We start from the raw sequence: 12,063 nt of genomic DNA, 5'->3' as shown, positions 1-12,063 counted from the left end.
AGATTGAAAATAATGATAAATTGATTTTAGCAGGGCTGCTGAGTTAGCTTATAGGAGCGAGCTAAAGTAAGAAAGAAACACGCCGAAACACACCGACCGGCACCCCCGACGACGACCACGGGTAAACGGCGGGACTTTGCCGCCTCTTAAGCAAGTTTGACTGACGACTACCACGGCTATTCGGCTAGGTAGGTAGGTAGGTAGTCCTCCTCCTCGGCCACCTAGCCGTCGTCGTCGATCGAGCGACCGGGTATATTCAAGACGCCTCTACCGACACCACCACACCAGCGGGCAGTTTAGCGAGCTTGCCAACTCCTCTGCCTCCTCAAGCGCTTCCAGACGCCTACCGACACCACATGCTGCTGGCTGGCTGTCTGTTGTTACAATGGAATTTAAAAAAAAAAACAAACAAAAAACCCCAACTCTATTAAGATTTTCGATAGTTGGAAAATAATAATAAATTAAGATTTTCGATAGATTGAAAATAATGATAAATTGATTTTAGCAGGGCTGCTGAGTTAGCTTATAGGAGCGAGCTAAAGTAAGAAAGAAACACGCCGAAACACACCGACCGGCACCCCCGACGACGACCACGGGTAAACGGCGGGACTTTGCCTCTTAAGCAAGTTTGACTGACGACTACCACGGCTATTCGGCTAGCTAGCTAGCTAGGTAGGTAGGTAGGTAGGTAGGTAGGTAGTCCTCCTCCTCGGCCACCTAGCCGTCGTCGTCGTCGATCGAGCGACCGGGTATATTCAAGACGCCTCTACCGACACCACCACACCAGCGGGCAGTTTAGCGAGCTTGCCAACTCCTCTGCCTCCTCAAGCGCTTCCAGACGCCTACCGACACCACATGCTGCTGGCTGGCTGTCTGTTGTTACAATGGAATTTAAAAAAAAAAACAAACAAAAAACCCCAACTCTATTAAGATTTTCGATAGTTGGAAAATAATAATAAATTAAGATTTTCGATAGATTGAAAATAATGATAAATTGATTTTAGCAGGGCTGCTGAGTTAGCTTATAGGAGCGAGCTAAAGTAAGAAAGAAACACGCCGAAACACACCGACCGGCACCCCCGACGACGACCACGGGTAAACGGCGGGACTAACTGTGACTCTCTTAAGGTGTGAGGAGGCTTTGCCTCTTAAGCAAGTTTGACTGACGCCTACCGACACCGGTCAGGTCGGCGAGGCTCCCGGCGGCCCCGAGCGGGACCACAGGTTGCGGAAGGCGTCCAAGTGAGCGGCGGCGACGCCAGGAGGCCCCCGGGGTCGACTCCGCGGCCCCCGGGTCGGTGTGCGGGCCTCCAGAGCTCGATAAAGTAGTGGTGTCGCTAGCGGTCGAGAAGGCACTTTTCGACGCCTACTGCCACCCCCACATGGCGGTAGGCGCAAAACTGGAAATCGCCGACCAGAAATGTCGCTTCGTATAATCGACGTTTTTTTGACCACCATTTTCAGGTGTCGGAGGTGGGTCTGGACGAATACCAACACCATTTCTGGGGTTTCACAACGCCCGGCTTCTCCGACATATGTTGGAAAGGAGTAGCGATCGAGCGAAGGGGGCTGTCGGTAGGCGGCCGCGGGTTGCATGTGTGCCCGGGACAGCACCCCCATCCAACTAAGGGGTGTCCCCCGGGGGCCAGGGGGACCTCGTCCAGGTCGGCCGGGCGCTTCCAGACGCCTACCGACACCGGTCAGGTCGGCGAGGCTCCCGGCGGCCCCGAGCGGGACCACAGGTTGCGGAAGGCGTCCAAGTGAGCGGCGGCGACGCCAGGAGGCCCCCGGGGTCGACTCCGCGGCCCCCGGGTCGGTGTGCGGGCCTCCAGAGCTCGATAAAGTAGTGGTGTCGCTAGCGGTCGAGAAGGCACTTTTCGACGCCTACTGCCACCCCCACATGGCGGTAGGCGCAAAACTGGAAAATCGCCGACCAGAAATGTCGCTTCGTATAATCGACGTTTTTTTTGACCACCATTTTCAGGTGTCGGAGGTGGGTCTGGACGAATACCAACACCATTTCTGGGGTTTCACAACCGCCCGGCTTCTCCGACATATGTTGGAAAGGAGTAGCGATCGAGCGAAGGGGGCTGTCGGTAGGCGGCCGCGGGTTGCATGTGTGCCCGGGACAGCACCCCCATCCAACTAAGGGGTGTCCCCCGGGGGCCAGGGGGACCTCGTCCAGGTCGGCCGGGCGCTTCCAGACGCCTACCGACACCGGTCAGGTCGGCGAGGCTCCCGGCGGCCCCGAGCGGGACCACAGGTTGCGGAAGGCGTCCAAGTGAGCGGCGGCGACGCCAGGAGGCCCCCGGGGTCGACTCCGCGGCCCCCGGGTCGGTGTGCGGGCCTCCAGAGCTCGATAAAGTAGTGGTGTCGCTAGCGGTCGAGAAGGCACTTTTCGACGCCTACTGCCACCCCCACATGGCGGTAGGCGCAAAACTGGAAAATCGCCGACCAGAAATGTCTATAATCGACGTTTTTTTTGACCACCATTTTCAGGTGTCGGAGGTGGGTCTGGACGAATACCAACACCATTTCTGGGGTTTCACAACCGCCCGGCTTCTCCGACATATGTTGGAAAGGAGTAGCGATCGAGCGAAGGGGGCTGTCGGTAGGCGGCCGCGGGTTGCATGTGTGCCCGGGACAGCACCCCCATCCAACTAAAGGGGTGTCCCCCGGGGGCCAGGGGGGACCTCGTCCAGGTCGGCCGGGCGCTTCCAGACGCCTACCGACACCGGTCAGGTCGGCGAGGCTCCCGGCGGCCCCGAGCGGGACCACAGGTTGCGGAAGGCGTCCAAGTGAGCGGCGGCGACGCCAGGAGGCCCCCGGGGTCGACTCCGCGGCCCCCGGGTCGGTGTGCGGGCCTCCAGAGCTCGATAAAGTAGTGGTGTCGCTAGCGGTCGAGAAGGCACTTTTCGACGCCTACTGCCACCCCCACATGGCGGTAGGTGTAAAATCGGAATAGACCGGACCAGGAATGTCGAGGGGGAAAAAAATGACAAAGTCCTGGTGTGCCTAGGCGTCGAGAAGGCACTTTGCGACGCCTACCGACATCCCCATGTGGCAGTAGGCGTAAAACTGGAAAATCGCCGACCAGAAATGTCGCTTCGTATAATCGACGTTTTTTTTGACCACCATTTTCAGGTGTCGGAGGTGGGTCTGGACGAATACCAACACCATTTCTGGGGTTTTTCCAGTTTGAAAGTTTTATAAAACATGTTCGGTAGGAAGCACACTTTGGTGTGTCGGTTCGTCGGAGCAGCGACTCTTTGCCTCGTGGTGGTCCGGAACGTCTCTACGGGCTTGTCGCAAAGGCGTCAGAAAGTGGCATCTCCGCCGCCTAGGGCTGTCACCGTTATCGCTGTCGCCGCGCTCCAACTTGTTTTGATCCGCCGCCTTCGTTCCTGCCAACCGTGCGCCCGCTCATCGTCGTTAGGTTATAATACGTGGTACGTGTGTGTGCTTCTCCGTGGACCTAGGGCTGCTCGACGTGTCGAACGATATGTTGGAACAACTAACGGCTCCTTTTCCTGGTTCCATAGTCGTCGTGGTACCCGCGTCGTCAGCCATATCTATGTCCACCATGTTTAGCCGATACGTTTGCTGCAGCTTCTGCTTCCGCCTCAGCGTTCGCCGCTCTCAGCCGCCGCTGTTGTTGCTGCCGTTCTGCCATTCAACCACTACCTGCGAATCTTTCGATGATCGGCCGAACGACCCATCGCTGTGCGACCGATAAATCCTCCGGATTAGGGAGAAACGCCGCCGCTCTCTGCCGCCGTCGAACGGAAAAACGTACATTGTAACGAACGAACGAACGAACGAACGAATTAACGAACGAGCGAACAAACAAACAAAAATAGCCGCGGGGGATGCACTATGTAGATCCTGATCCCCTTGTAACCATACGTACGTTGTTCGATGCTCTCCCGTCCTGGAAGTCGCCGCAGCAAACAGGAGGATGAGCAGCAGCAGGCGCCGCCGCCGTAACCGCCGCCTGCCTGCCGCCTCCTACTCCTGTCAGCGTCCGATCTCACAGCCGTGTGAACGTTCGCTGACACCCGATTTCTTTCCGTCTGGCAAAACCTTGGACGTCCCGCTCGCGGTACACGTGCTGCAGCGACTTCTCGTTCCGACAACGCATAAGCGTCGACGTCTGCCGCCGCATCTTCTGATACGTGGACGGTGATAGCGCTAGTCCCTTCTTGCGCCACCTCCACCTTTGTTAGCGCCAAAGAAGATCGATCGAGCAGTCGTGGTCGCAGTCGATTAACCCGTTTTCACCGTCCGCAGTTCCCAAGCCGCCGATCAAGTCGTTGCTCTTCTTGTTCGTTCTTCCCATACCGTCGATTTGCACGGCTGCCGGATGAGCCATCCTCTGTCCGGCGAAGCGCTCACGTCAGTGATCGATACTTGCACCGACAGTCCTCCCGCTCGCGACTCGGTGCTCGAATCGGACTCGTTCGTTTTTATCTCGATGCGATTGTGAAAAGGGGGACCGGTCGTCAATGTCGTGTGTGTCGACGATGTTGTTCGCCCGGTCCGCCGCGTTGTTGTCGTTTTTTTTTTTTTTTTTTTTTTTCCCCTAACGTTCGCCGTCGCACGGACGAAAGGGTGAGAAAAAAAAAAAAAAGCTCGAAAAAGCCGCCCAAAAAAATCGGGACCGAGGAGCCGCTTGCGAGAACGCGCCATGTGCACGTTGTCTCTCCCTCGGTTTTCCGAGCACGAACACGACGCCGGTCCGGTCGGTCGGTCGACGAAGGGCGACGACGAAGGTGACGGGAAAATTTACGCCGCCGCTGCCCTGGTCCAGCTCCTCCCCGATGACGGCTGTGATGTTGACGTTGACGTTGGCGACGACGACGACGACGACGGAGACGACGACGACGACGAGACGGCATCGATGGCGACCACGATGACGACGACCTCGACGAGTTCAGTCTGCACCTTGACCTCCGATGTCCGTGTGCACTGCCGTCGTGCTGTTTGTCGTTTGTCGTATGTATCGCTGTCAAGGGTGCCGTCTGTCGTTGTTGTTGTCGACGTTGTTGCTTGCTCTCTCGTCTCGGTCGGTTGGTACGTTGATGACGACGACGACGACGAAGACGACGACGACGACGACGAGACGGCATCGATGGCGACCACGATGACGACGACCTCGACGATTCCAGTCTGCACCTTGACCTCCGATGTCCGTGTGCACTGCCGTCGTGCTGTTTGTCGTTTGTCGTATGTATCGCTGTCAAGGGTGCCGTTGTCGATGTTGTTGTTGTCGACGCTGTCGTCTGTTCTCTCTTCTCGGCCGGCTGTGACGTGGACTTGACGACGACGACGACGAGACGGAATCGATGGCGACCACGATGACGACGACCTCGGCGAGTTCAGTCTGCACCTTGACCCTCGATGTCCGTGTGCACTGCCGTCGTGCTGCTTGTCGTTTGTCGTATGTATCGCTGTCAAGGGTGCCGTTGTCGTTGTTGTTGTCGACGTTGGTCGCTTTCGTTCTTTGAGTCTCGGTCTCGGTCCAAGTCAGGGGAGAAACAAAAAAGAGGCCATCAGCGCGGGCAGCGCGCTTCTTCTGACGGCGAACCCCCTCGAAAAATAAATAAACACGTGCCCGTCGTTGTAGTTGTCTGTCTTATGTCGGTCGGTCGGTCGGTCGGTCTGTCGTTCTGTCGAAACAAAGTCCCAAATTCCAACGATACCTGGTTGATCCTGCCAGTAGTCATATGCTTGTCTCAAAGCTTAAGCCATGCAAGTGTAAGTTCACGCCACGCATTAGAACGGGCGAAACCGCGAATGGCTCAGGAACCGGACCTAATCCTCGGGACCGTATTCCTCCTCGGAGGCGATGGATAACTGTGGCAATTCTAGAGCTAATACATGTGACACAGGCCGCGATCGGTCGGCGCGCCGTCGTCGCCACGCCTCGCGCGCTGGCACCCGCGTCGGCCGTTCCGGGTCGCGGCGCTACATATTAGACTGAGACCGATGCGCGTCATTCCGTCCTCCCGTCGTCGGCGTTCCCGCTCGCGGGTCCGTTCGGTGGCGGGGCTCATAGGGCGGCGCGCTCCGCTTTGGTGACTCTGGATAACTCACTGGTCGATCGCACGAGCTTTCACGCCCGGCGACGGGTCTCTCGAGGGTCCGCCCTATCAACTGTCGACGGTCGGTTAAGTGCCTACCGTGGTTACTACGGGTAACGGGGAATCGGGGTTCGATTCCGGAGAGGGAGCATGCGAAACGGCTACCACATCCAAGGAAGGCAGCAGGCGCGCAAATTACCCACTCCCGGCACGGGGAGGTAGTGACGAAAAATAACGACGCGGGACTCTGTCGAGGCCCCGCGATCGGAATGAGTACACTTCAAATCCGTTAACGAGGACCAACCGGAGGGCAAGTCTGGTGCCAGCAGCCGCGGTAATTCCAGCTCCGGTAGCGTATATTAAAGTTGTTGCGGTTAAAAAGCTCGTAGTCCGAACTCGGGTTCGTGGTCGCGCAAGCGGCCCCGGGGCGGCGGCGCCATCGTCCGTCGTTGACTTTGGTCGTCCGTTCGCATTCCCGGCCCTTTCCGCCGGTGTCAACCGCTAGCATACCCGCCACGCGGTCCTGCCGGCGAGGTGGACGAGGAGGTCGTGATCGGGATCCGGGAAAAAAAAAACAAGTGGTCGTCGGTTCGGTTCCGGGAGTAGTCTAACGGGGGGGTGCTACGTGTGTGTGTTTGGGTGCGTTCATTCGCATCCCCGCACTCTGACCCCCGCGCTTCTCTCCCTCTCCCTTTCCGCGCGTTCCTCTTTTTTTTTGAACCCCCCGGTCCGCTCCGAGTCCCTGCTTCGTGTCTTGTCTGCGCGCGTGTTGCGGTCGGCGGTTTCTCCTCCAAGGGTGCTCTTAACCGAGTGTCCGCGGCGGCCGGTACGTTCACTTTGAAAAAATTAGAGTGCTCAGAGCGGGCTGTTCAAGCTTGCATACGATAAGCATGGAATGATGGAAGAGGGCCTCGTCTACGTCTGTCGGTCTCCGTCTACGGCGAGGCAATGATCGAAGGGAGCGGTCGGGGCCACTCGTATTGCGACGTTAGAGGTGAAATTCTTGGATCGTCGCAAGACGAACTGCAGCGATGGCGTGTGGCAAGCACGTTTTCCTCGATCAAGAGCGAAAGTCGGAGGTTCGAAGACGATCAGATACCGTCGTAGTTCCGACCGTAAACGATGCCGACCGGCGATCCGCCGGCGTTCGCTTCCATGACCCGGCGGGTAGCCTGCGGGAAACCAGAGTTCGGTTCCGGGGGGAGTATGGTTGCAAAGCTGAAACTTAAAGGAATTGACGGAAGGGCACCACCAGGAGTGGAGCCTGCGGCTTAATTTGACTCAACACGGGAAAACTCACCCGGTCCGGACACCGGTAGGATTGACAGATCGATAGCTCTTTCTCGATTCGGTGGGTGGTGGTGCATGGCCGTTCTTAGTTGGTGGAGCGATCCGTCTGGTTGATTCCGATAACGAACGAGACTCCGGCCTGCTAACTAGTGCGCCGATGTCAGTGATTTTTACGGCGGGCTCGGCGTCCTCCGTGGCGCTCGGGTCCGGGTCGGTTTTCTCACGCACTTCTTAGAGGGACGGGTGGCAGAAAGCCACACGAGGCGGAGCGATAACAGGTCTGTGATGCCCTTAGATGTCCGGGGCCGCACGCGCGCTACACTGGAGGTATCAGCGGGGACTTCGCCCCGGCCCGAGAGGGTTGGGAAACCTCTGAACCACCTCCCGTGATAGGGATCGGGGCCTGTAACCAACCCCGTGAACGAGGAATTCCCGGTAGGCGCGGGTCAACAGCCCGCGTCGATCACGTCCCTGCCCTTTGTACACACCGCCCGTCGCTACTACCGATCGAACGGTCCGGTGAGGTCCTCGGATCTGGCCGACGACGCCGCCGGGCAGTGCGCGACGTGTCCGTCACGACACTCGTGCATCTACGCCTCGGCGTTCGATGCCTGGAGAAGACGACCGAACCCGATCGTTTAGAGGAAGTAAAAGTCGTAACAAGGTTTCCGTAGGTGAACCTGCGGAAGGATCATTACCGTTTTCCCGTTCGAGACTGGTTTGTTGTTTTCCGGCCTACCTCCTCTGTCTGTCGGCGTCAACGCCTCGAATGCGCGCAAACAAACCTATAAAAGGCGGAGCGAGAGATAGATTTGTGGTGACGCGGAGGTTTTTAAAGCCCCAGCTCTTCTTGCTTGCTTCCGCGTCTTACCACCTGTTTGTTTTTTCGCCCACCGCAAGTGATGGCCGCTTCTTCTTTGCCTTGTCGCCGCTTTATCGTTTTTTTTGTTTTTTTGCAGCCGCTGTGCCACCGCCGCTAGCTAAAAAAACAAACTACTCGCGACATTGCAATGCCGTCACGCCTCCTCGCACAGACCTCCTCGCACACTACTAAATCTATATAAACAAAAACTAATATAAAAAAACCAAGTGCTGAACCCTGGACGGGGGATCACTCGGCTCGTCCGTCGATGAAGAGCGCGGCCAGCCGCGATAACTGATGCGAATTGCAGGACTCAGTGAACATCGACACCTCGAACGCACATTGCGGCCCCGAGATCCCTTGTCTCGGGGCCACGTCCGGTCGAGAGGCGGAACGTTACATGTCTTTCTCCGTTAACGAAACGACATCTTGCCGTCCCCGTGCCCGCCCGGTCCTCGGCACGGTGGTAACCGGGACGTCGCAGGAGCGAGTGACGAGGGGGAAGAAAAATAAAAAAAGAATTGACTCCTTTCAATGTCTTTTTTTTTTTTAAAACCCTCTCCGGCCTCCTCCTTCGTCTCCCGCTGGCAGACCGCGGAGTCTTTTCCCTTTTCGACCGCGTGAAGAAACACTGTGGAGGAGGAGCAGGAGGAGTCTGTCCGAAAGCAGCCGAAGGGAGACCAAAAAAAAAGTACCGACCTAACCGACTGCCGACGTAAGCGCCGCCTGCTCGTCTCGCTCTCTGCCTCATGAAGGTGTCTCTCAGCGACGCCTCGAGCAGCGCGACGAGCACGGCCGTCGCACCGTAAAAAGGTGGCCGCGTCGTAGGCAACGCAACGTCGGATGGGGAGGACCCACGCTTTTTTTTAATTGTTGGCTTCTTCATTTTCGGTCGGACGGGCGCTATATCGGCCAGCCGTCGTCACACGGAGGGTACCGATCGAGATTCCTCTCCTCCAAACACCACACTCTACTAAAAACCGCCGCCCTCGGCTCGGACGAGACGACCCGCTGAACTTAAGCATATCGCTAAGCGGAGGAAAAGAAACCAACCGGGATTCCCTTAGTAACGGCGAGTGAACCGGGAGAAGCCCAACGCCGAATCCCGTCGCAAGTTAAAGGCTTCGGGACGTGTGGCGCATGGGTCGAAGGCAGCCGTTCGTTTTCGTCTCGCATAGTTCGGAGTTCCCTCGATCGGGGCCGCCCGCGGCGGGTGCCAGGCCCATTCGGTGCGGACGGCGAGCGACGGCCTTCGATCCGAGAGTCGGGTTGCTTGGGAACGCAGCCCAAATCGGGTGGTAAGCTCCATCCAAGGCTAAATACCGGGACGAGTCCGATAGTCGACAAGTACCGTGAGGGAAAGTTGAAAAGAACTTTGGAGAGAGAGTTCAAGAGAACGTGAAACCGCCCAGGGGTAAACGGGTGGGACCGCTCACCGCGATCGCGGGGGGACTCAGTCCGGTGCTGCCTAGGCTCGAGCCCAAACTCGATGTGTGTTCTTGAAAGAGAGGCCGTCGCGGCACAGGTCGTCGTTCGTCGTGTCCGCGGGGGACTCGTTCCCCGCGGTTCCAGCTTTTGTGCCCGCGTCGCCGACGAAGGAGACGGGCCGCGTGGATAGCGGGAAGGGAAACGTGGTGACGACCGCGGCGTCGGTAGGTGGCTGCGTCGGTTGGCTGCGACGGAGGGGACTCGTCCTCTCGATCGCTGCTGCCGCCGGGCCCTAACCCGCCGCATCCGTCGCCGCCGCTTCTTCTTTCCTCCTGCTCCCTCCGCGCGCGACTCCGCTGCACCCGTCCCCTTCATCATCGCTCGGCGTAATCATGGCGCGGGCGCTTCGGCGCGACCTCCGCGCGGCCGGCACCGGACGCACTTCCCCTCCGGTCCGTCGTCGCGACCCGTTCCCGGCGTGCAGGTCGAACACGCGGGTTTTTTTCCGTAGGCGGCAGGCGTTTCATCACCCTGAAAACCCCCGTCTTCCCACCTTGTGAAGTCGGGGGCCACCGGCCGTCGGGCCCGCGAACGTAACTGCCCCTTTCTGCCGGGAACGGAGGAAATCTGACACGATCCGTTACACGTGGCGAGCCGGTCCGTTTTGATCCCGCCGGAAGTCGCGTGCGGGCGACGCACTCTGTGTGTCGCTCCTTAGGCGCCCCACCGTCTCGGGCGCGTGCGCGATGAGAGGCGGGATAGGACTGGCGCGGCCTCGCCGTCACGCACCTCGCCGACGTTTCGGGTTCTTGTCGGGGGCAACCCCGCCCGCGCCCGTTTCCGTTTCCGGAGAGGTCGCTCGGCGACGCTTTTTTACTCGAGCCGCCCGCCACCCCGGGTCAGCGACGTGCATCGGCAACCCACCCGACCCGTCTTGAAACACGGACCGAGGAGTCCTGGCCGTTCGCGAGTCGTAGGGGCCACCTCTGACTAACCCCGAAGGCGAAGCGAAAGCGAGAGAGCGTGTAGGAGGGCGTCGATCGGGAGAGGTGTCGTGGCAAAGTCGTCCGGGGGTCGTCGGGGGGTGTCGTCGGTCTCGTGCCGTCGTCTTCTCCTCGCCTCACCCGCCTCCGAGCCGTGCCCGATCCCGCCGGCGCGGCGTTTTCGGCCTTCCGCCGTCGCTGCTGCGGTGCCCGCAACTTTTCCTTTTTTCTCTCTTCCCGAGAGAGATAGGAGAGGGAAGGCTCGTGGCTGACGTGCGGTTGTTTTTCCCTCCTCCCCGAGAGGGGACCGGCGCATCATCCAAAAAGGGGAATTGCCGGGCGCCAGCTTCCATATCCTCCTTCCGCCCATCGGTGAGATCCCGCGGCCTATTTTGTCGTCGAGTTTAGGCGCTGCGCGCGGGCGCATCACCCCCGGGTCGGTTTCCCCTTTTTCCGAGTACGACTCGGCCGACTCTGGCGTAGCGAGCGACCAGGGACCCGAAAGATGGCGATCCACGCCCGGTCGGGATGAAGCCAGAGGAAACTCTGGTGGAAGTCCGAAGCGCCTCTGACGTGCAAATCGATCGTCGGAACCGGGTGTAGGGGCGAAAGACCAATCGAGCCGTCTAGTAGCTGGTTCCCTCCGAAGTTTCCCTCAGGATAGCTGGCGCTCGATCGTCGCAATTCCATCCGGTAAAGCGAACGATTGGAGGCCCCGGGGCCGTTCACGGCCTCGACCTACTCTCGAACTCGGAACGGGTGGAACGGGCCGACTCTCCCGAACGACGGAGCCGACCCATCCGGCCGCCGCCGCCAGCACGCTTCGCTGGGCGGTTGGTCACCTCGAATGCGAGTGCCAAGTGGGCCACTTTTGGTAAGCAGAACTGGCGCTGTGGGATGAACCAAACGTCCGGCTAAGGTGCCTAACGCGACGCCCATGAGATCCCCGAAAGGGTGTCGGTCGATATAGACAGCAGGACGGTGGCCACGGAAGTCGGAATCCGCTAAGGAGTGTGTAACAACTCACCTGCCGAATCGACCGGCCCCGAAAATGGATGGCGCTGGAGCGACGGACCGATGCCGGACCGTCGCGGCGAGGAGCGATGAACTTTCGCGCCGAAACGATGCCGCGACGAGTAGGAGGGCGCCGCGGCGAGCACGGAAGCCTAGGGCGCGAGCCCGGGTGGAGCCGACCGCGGGTGCAGATCTCGGTGGTAGTAGCAAATATTCGAACGAGACCTTCGAAGACCGAAGTGGAGAAGGGTTCCGTGCCAACGGCGGTCGAGCACGGGTCAGTCGGTCCTAAGACGCGGGCGAAAGTCTTCCCGAAAGGCGCCGGATCCGTTATGAAAGGTGAAAGGAAAGCGAATCGAATCGAATCGAATCAAAAGCCCAAACAAAAAAAAAGCGGCCGGCC

The 12,063-nt window shown here is 59.0% G+C and overlaps 2 non-coding genes and 1 pseudogene across 2 annotated transcripts in view; all 3 read left to right on the top strand.

Moving 5' to 3' along the window:
- The first annotated feature begins 5,699 nt into the window (after nucleotides 1-5,699).
- LOC145273752 (small subunit ribosomal RNA) lies at nucleotides 5,700-8,070 on the top strand (annotated as a pseudogene).
- Nucleotides 8,071-8,468: 398 nt separating this feature from the next.
- On the top strand, nucleotides 8,469-8,626 carry LOC145273748 (5.8S ribosomal RNA). The gene has a single exon (XR_013866514.1). It is a non-coding gene; the product is annotated as a 5.8S ribosomal RNA (ribosomal RNA).
- A 593-nt stretch (nucleotides 8,627-9,219) lies between these two features.
- Nucleotides 9,220-12,063, top strand: part of LOC145273756 (large subunit ribosomal RNA) — a 5,713-nt gene continuing 2,869 nt past the window's right edge. The window contains exon 1 of the ribosomal RNA XR_013866516.1: nucleotides 9,220-12,063. This exon is cut by the window's right edge and continues 2,869 nt beyond it. This is a non-coding gene — a ribosomal RNA (large subunit ribosomal RNA).

This window comes from Euprymna scolopes, unplaced genomic scaffold, assembly GCF_053919585.1.
Source record: "Euprymna scolopes isolate OS-2025 unplaced genomic scaffold, ASM5391958v1 sca155, whole genome shotgun sequence".
Classification (NCBI taxonomy): Eukaryota; Metazoa; Mollusca; class Cephalopoda; order Sepiida; family Sepiolidae; genus Euprymna; species Euprymna scolopes.
The sequence above is the reverse complement of the archived record's forward strand: the minus strand, read 5'-3'. Positions and strand labels throughout refer to the sequence as shown.